The 7,301-nt window shown below is 41.3% G+C and overlaps 1 long non-coding RNA gene across 1 annotated transcript; it reads right to left on the bottom strand.

Annotated features, from left to right (window-relative positions):
• Nucleotides 1–1,447: 1,447 nt before the first annotated feature.
• Nucleotides 1,448–4,080, bottom strand: LOC132569942 (uncharacterized). Its single transcript, XR_009555297.1, has 4 exons — nt 3,947–4,080; nt 3,658–3,714; nt 2,628–2,740; nt 1,448–1,831 (listed from the first exon to the last, which is right to left on the bottom strand). It is a non-coding gene; the product is annotated as an uncharacterized LOC132569942 (long non-coding RNA).
• Nucleotides 4,081–7,301: the final 3,221 nt, after the last annotated feature.

The following is a 7,301-nucleotide window of genomic DNA, read 5'->3' as shown; positions in this document are numbered from 1 at the left end:
CCAAACCCCGCCCCCTATACTGATTTCTTTCTTTCTTATGCTAATTGTGTGTGTACATCTGTGCATTCCACAGGGGAGGGTCACTTGATGTCACTGCCTTCTGAATTGCTTGGGCAAGTGGGGCATGTGTGTGTGTGCAAAGCTTGGGTTTCTGCCTGTATTCTTCCTCAGTCTCTGCAGCTCTACCTGTCTGTCAGCATGTGCAATCAAAGCCTTTGTTTCTGCCTAGTAAGTACAGCCAGATAATGAATAGCTCATGAAAACACTGAACCCATGATTGTCCAAGATCAGAAAGCCCTCCTAATATTTTTATTGCCATTATTGTTAGAAAGTGGAGATGTTGTTGTGCACAGAATACTGATCTGGATTATTTTGTTCAGCAAAAAGATGAACTGGTTTGGTTGGACAATGTCCCTGTCAGATATATATGTGGCAAGTTACTCTCTCCCCCTCTCCCCGTTTTGATGCCCAGGAACATAAAAGCAGACAGTGAGGTGCTCAAATGACTAAAATGGAAGGTTTCCCACAGCTCCTGAACAATGGACATAATTCTGTTCAGAGTATTACTATATTTATAAATGCTTCAGGCCAGATACTGATTTGTAAAGTTTTGATTATACAACACTGTATATTTGAAGGTATAGAGTTATTTAATCATTTCTCCTCCATGAACCAGTTCCCATTGGATGTCACCATTCCTTAGTGGCTTATATTTTTCCTGGAGAAGAAGAAGACTGCAGATTTATACCCCGCCCTTCTCTTTGAATCAGAGACTCAGAGTGGCTTACAATCTTCTCCCCCCACAACAGAAACCTTGTGAGGTGGGTGGGGTTGAGAGTGCTCTCCCAGAAGCTGCCCTTTCAAGGACAACTTCTGCGAGAGCTATGGGTAACCCAAGACCATTCCAGCAGCTGCAAGTGGAGGAGTGGGGAATCAAACCTGGTTCTCTTAGATAAGAGTCCGCACACTTAACCACTACACCAAACTGGCTCTCTAATAAGATTTTACAAGTTAGGGTTGCCAAACTCCAGGTAGTAGTTGCAGATTTCCTGGGAGTTTACAACTGATCTCTATGCAGCAGAGATCAGTTTCCCTGGAACAAATGGCTGCTTTGGAAGGTGGACCCTATGGCATTATTTCCTATTGAAGTCTGCTCCCTCAAACCCCACCCTCTTCAAGCCCCACCCCTAAAAGTATTTCCCAATCCAGAGCTGGCAACCCTATTACCAGTGGGAGAGACTGGAGAGAGGGATAAATTTTCAGTAGGAAAACATGGTGAAAAGGATGAGATAAATAGTCCTTTCCCCCATGTTCCAATCTCCCTTAAAGTCACATTCTATGAAGATGGTTTTTATTGTTTGTGTTTTAGTCACTTTAGTTTTGTTAACGAGTGTGTTGGTGGTTTTATTAAGTGTAGGCTGCTGCAGGTCTCTGGAGAGATGGCATATACATTTTCTAAACAATTTAATGAATAAAAAATATGACATCGGTGCAATTCATGCAAATTTCCAGATCTGGGATCTTGGGTCCAGCATCGGAGGTTTCCATGTTTGGGGTGCTCAGCCTTTGTCTTATTTTTGGCTCCATCTTTCAGCTTGCTCTCAATATCTCTCTTCAAGTAATTGAAGCTTGGTCTGGCTATCCATCTGTCATTCTGGTTCCCAGCACTACAGTACACCCTAGGTTCTTAGAAACAGTGTTCTTTATTTCTTCAGTGTCCCAAAGGTGACAACACATGACAAAGAAAATGTGACAAAATTATTTCCTTCAGTTTTTCCGGGGCTATTGAAGATGTCTCCTCAAAAAATGATGAAGAGAAGCTGCACCTGACCTTGGAAGAAAAAAGAATGATGTCAGGGAATGCATCATCCAGTCTGTCGGGAAAGGACAGTGACGGCACATGATGAAACCACAAGCCAAGCATTTGGCCTGATTATAGGTGGGATGTGATTTCCCTCTCCATCATCTGCCTTTGTTCCCCCCACAATCGATCTACGCTTGTAGGATTTGTCACACTGGTAAAGAATAATTGAATCTTGGCACAAGGCTGTCCTCATGTTGATTTGTAATAAATATATAGGCAAATGGCAGGGCACTGCTAAATTTAGGGTGGTGTGTTTGGTGGACTCTGAGAATCACATTATCAGATGCATCTGTACACTATACTGCCTTGGCCCTCCACCTTCCACCTGTTAATATATCTGAACATTTAACACAGAATACAATCTCTGTCTTCATGTCAATAGTGATGTGACTGTATTTTTTTAAAAAATGTCTTTCATAGTATCCTAGAAAAAGCCTAGGATTTAATGTTTTCAGATTCTTGAGTTCAAAATTCGCAGCTCAGTGAATCTTCTAACTTGGAGCTATTAGGAGCACCCTTGGACACCTATCAAAATTACCAGATCTGACAGGGCCTCTTCTGAGTTCAATGGGGCACATAAATTCAGTCTGGACAATATCTTCCTCTCCCATAAATATTAGTCACTTGCTACTCTGTCTACTGTGTCTCAATTACTTCTCCTTCCTTACTGCAGGCACTCAACCCTGAAAGTGTTAAGGCAACACAAAATCCCCAGTTTACGTTAAGCATAAAATGTCCCCTGTCTCAGGATTATAGACCATACCTTAATCCAGACCAAGAATATGTATTCTCCAGTCCCGCTAAAGAGTTTTCAGGGGTGTGTGATGTAATGGTGTGTGGTGTCAGTTGCAGCACAAGGTCACTTTTTGGGAAAACCTGGAAGTGATATCAGGTAGCTCTAGTAATTTCCACAAACACAATGATTAAAAAAAATCAGATTGGGACCACAGGGAGAAGGGTGGTTAAACCTTCCTCTTTGTACCATTTCACTAACTTCAAATAACTCTTGGGAACAGCTGTTTGTTCTGTTTGAGAAGTTTACATATACTCGGAGTTTTTTGGAGCAGGAACGCACAGGAACACAGTTCCAGCTGGCTTGGCATCAGGGTGTGTAGCTTAGTATGCAAATGAGTTCCTGTGGGCTTTTTTGTAGAAAAAGCCCTGTGTTAAACAATAGTGACATCAGGGGTGTGTGGCCTAATATGCAAATGAGTTCCTGCTGGGCTTTTCATACAAAAAAGCCCTGCATATACTGATTGGCTGCATGTACATTTCACCAACAAACTGCCATACCTTTCAGGGGAACTGATCTCTGAGGTCTGGTGATGAGTGGTTTTCTTTTCTTTTTTTTGGCATGTATATATATATATATCTTTATTGAAGAAAGAATTTTATGATTTAACATTGCAAACACAATCATTTCTATTATAACAAACATAATTTCTTCACCTGTTCCCCATCTTCTCTCTTCTCATGATCACTTAATAAAATTTATATAGTCATCAAGCTACTCCTAGTTCTTGATAACTAATATACAAAAAATCTACACATTAATTTTGAACTGGCTTAATCCACAATGATTAAGTTCCAGGAAGATCTCTAAGGCTAAGAGGGGAACAAATCCCCCTCATTCAAAGAACAATCCTAGAAAAAAATACTTGGGTGAACATACCCATACATCCCACTCCCTCCTCCCTTCACTCTAGCATCCCAAGCAGATATTTAAATTACCCAATTCTATATATTAAAGTGATTCCAACCTCTCCACAGAGTACGTATACGTGTTGTTTTACCTGATGTGAGAGGAGAAAGCTCTTTTCTTTTGCCGGCTCTATTTTCACTGGGTGCAGCTGGAGAAGAATTTAAGGTGGCCAGTATTAAATGAGCAGAGACAGGGTGTGTTCACACTACATTAAATAATGCATTTTGCAACTGGATTTTTGCTATTCTTACATTGTAAAAATGCCGATGCATAACATATTATTTAGTGTAGTGTGAATGCACCCACAGAGTCATAAAGTGTATAGGAAGTTAGTTGAGCCATGTTGAACATCCAATTTACCAGTATGAAACCAGTGATACCTTATTTCCAGGTCCTTTAGTTTAGCTGTTGTATCTTTAAAAACTCAGGCGGAAAGTCCAGGAAAACTTGGATTTTGGATAATCAAGACCACTCCGCTTTCTAGCTTTAGCAAAAATGTCATGTTTGGAGGTCCTTACATTCTACTACTATGTCTCTTATATAATGTGGAGAAAAGGATTCCTCGCATACCTTACCAACACGGTAATCTTTCAGCAGAAGGGGAGCCACACCAGCTTCCAAACTTAAAGTGCTCGCTAGCCAGTTTGCAATGAAGACTTTCAACTCTGTTCCAGCTTCAATGTTTGATTTAAACCCTCTGAATTTTAGGCACAGCTCTCGACTGTGATAATCCAAAGACAAAATATGTTCCCATACCAGGCATCAGAGTTACTCACAGGTAATTTGCTCTCAAGCTCAGTAACTTTTTAAAGAGCTGTCTCAGCCTTTTGATTTGTCTGTTTATAGAGTTCTTCAAGCTAGTCCATTTGTTGAAATGCTGGTTTCAACATTTCATTTATGTCACTTCTCAGTTCTTGGTGCTGTTTATTTAATGCCTGCATTTAAAAGTTTGTAGTAAGTGGGCTCCCTTCAGCCATTATATTGCTCACCCCTGACACTACAGATGAGGTTGATGGACCTTCTATAGGTAGGAAAAAGTTTGTTAAACAGAGAGCATTTTCTCCTTTCTGTTTCCCCTTCTTGCTGCCTTTTGGGGCCATCTTTCAAAATATAAATTATAGCTTTGTAGAGGGTAAAATTATTCAAAATTAGAGTGGGTGGGTGGCGAGTGTTAGGTAATGGCTGCTGACCCAGAAGCCAGTCTGGTGATCAGTTATTATTTTGGGAGAACCCATATGGAAGTTGGAAACCCTAGTCAGAGCTTTAAAATGATACATATGTCATAGAGCCAGTTTGGTGTAGTGGTTAAGTGCGTGGACTCTTATCTGAGAGAACTGGGTTTGATTCCCCACTCCTCCACTTGCAGCTGCTGGAATGGCCTTGGGTTAGCCATAGCTCTGGCAGAGGTTGTCCTTGAAAGGGCAGCTGCTGTGACAGCCCTCTCAGCCCCACCCACCTCACAGGGTGTCTGTTGTGGGGAAAGAAGACATAGGAGATTGTAAGCCACTCTGAGTCTCTGATTCAGAGAGAAGGGCGGGGTATAAATCTGCAATTCTTCTTCTTGTTGTTCAAAATGTGTCCCACAGGTTTTGTACACTCTGTACACATATTAGTATTATGCAATTAGTATTGCAGCCTTCACTGTATCACCCTTCAGTTTGTTCCCTCATTCACATGTGGATTGACCCTTTTGTTATTCATCTATGGTGGGATTCCACATAAGCGGAAGTCACAACAGGGTAGTCTTCTGTTAACGCACAGTAGAATCCTGTAGAAAAGAGTCCAGTAGCACCTTAAAGACTAACAAAATTTGTGGTAGGCAGGCCTCAGATTCACAGTAGCACAGCTCCTGAACCTTTCTGAGGTTCCAGCTCCTTCCAGCTCCTCCTTCCCACCTTGTCCATTGAATAGTAGGTGCAGCTGCATAACTATCCCTGGATGAGCTCCACCACCTATTTTTCTACAAAATGACCCCTGGTGGTAGGGTTTGAGCTTTCGTGAGTCACTGCTCACTTCTGCAGATACTTGAAGAAATGACCATCTTTTTCTATATCTGAAGAAGTGAGCAGTGACTAATGTTCCCTCTAAGCTGCAGAGTCATGTGAGCAAAAATTCCACTTTGTGAGCTACTGGCATTAAAGTTGTGAGCTACTGCATAAATTAGTGTGCTCTGGGGTCATCCTTCCTGAGCAAAGACAAAAATGTGTGAGCTGGAGGCTAAAAATCGGTGAGCTAGCTCATGCTAACTCAGCTTAGAGGGAACACAGGCAGTGACTCATGAAAACTCATACCTTACCACAAATTTTATTAGTGACCGTTTTTGCACACAATTTACCTTGCAGTCACAATCCTGTTCCCTTCGCAGTATCTGGTTGGATTTCCCACCATTTGCGCCGAAGTTACAGAAAGTGCCGCAGCTTTTGCGTAGCAAACGTAAACCGCTAAAACCCAGTTTATGTTTGCTACGCAAAAGCCGCGGCACTTCCTGTAACTCCAGCGCAGATGGTGGGAAATCTGACAGACGCTGCGGAGGGAACATGATTGTGACTGCAAGGTAAGTTGTGTGCGAAAACGGTAAGTCTTTAAGGTGCTACTGGACTCTTTTCTACTGCTACAGACAGACTAACATGTTGGCTACCCATCTTCACCTATCTCAGTGGGAAGCCATAGGAAGATTGTACATATGGAAGAAGAGTGTTGAGCTGTTTAACTGCATGATGGGAAGACTGTTACTGACTTACCTTAGAAAGTTTCTCAGAGGATGAATGAGAAAGTAAAGCACTTAATACAGCATAAAAATGCATAAAACTAATACTATCCTAGATAAAAACCAATACCAGGAGCTTTTTCTTTTTTTTGGCAAGGTATGCTTAATCTCAGTCTGTCAAAAGATAATCATGCATACATTTAAAAACTAGTTTGGGTGGAGAAAATGGCCCATTTTGTAAATGCAGCAAAGTCTGGAAGTGCTGTGATTAATTTGCTAAAACCGAATAAAGAATGAGCAAAAGCCAATGACGAGATGTCAGCTTTAATCAGCCATGCTTTGGATTAACAAAATGGAATTAGATTTTTGCCAGTGATGAAATGCACCCTCCATTGTTGCAGTCAATTAAGGTGTGAGATACAGAGAAAACCTTAACAAGAAGCTGATGGATGGCTCCCCACACTCATCACTGTGCATTGAGAAGCACTTTGGGGATAACAATGGCACCGGATTCCTTGCGCTCGAGCATAGCAGGACAGGACTGAAACCATCATATAGTCAATTACTGATGGGAAAAAAAAGTTCCTTGGTTGAAGTGGGCTCAGTAATCCTTTTTTAAAAAAATCCTCTTTGCATTTCAGCTTTTTCAATTTAGCAGGATGTATAATGGCTGTCAATCAACAGACTGTTTGGTGCCAGTTCATAGCTACTGGGGAAGGAGAAAAATTCATACCTGTACGTTCAATCCTCTGATCTTGAACTAATTGCTTCCATCCTAATCCTCTTTCATTGCTTGCATGTGATAAGGGGACTGATAGGTATTTGAGTTTTTAAATAGGATGGTGTCCTTGTATAACAATCTATCAAACTATATAAAAGGCAGCTTTGGACCACTGCTGTTTTTTCAAGTTACAGGCCTTTCAGAAGCACACAAAATCTTTTACATGAATAAGTGAAACAGTGGAAGCTTGTAGACTGTAGGTGAAGTGAGGCCAAGTTATCCCCCTGCCACATACACACCAGAATCC

This window comes from Heteronotia binoei, chromosome 4, assembly GCF_032191835.1.
Source record: "Heteronotia binoei isolate CCM8104 ecotype False Entrance Well chromosome 4, APGP_CSIRO_Hbin_v1, whole genome shotgun sequence".
Taxonomy (NCBI): Eukaryota; Metazoa; Chordata; class Lepidosauria; order Squamata; family Gekkonidae; genus Heteronotia; species Heteronotia binoei.
This window is presented reverse-complemented; position numbering and strand designations above follow the sequence as displayed.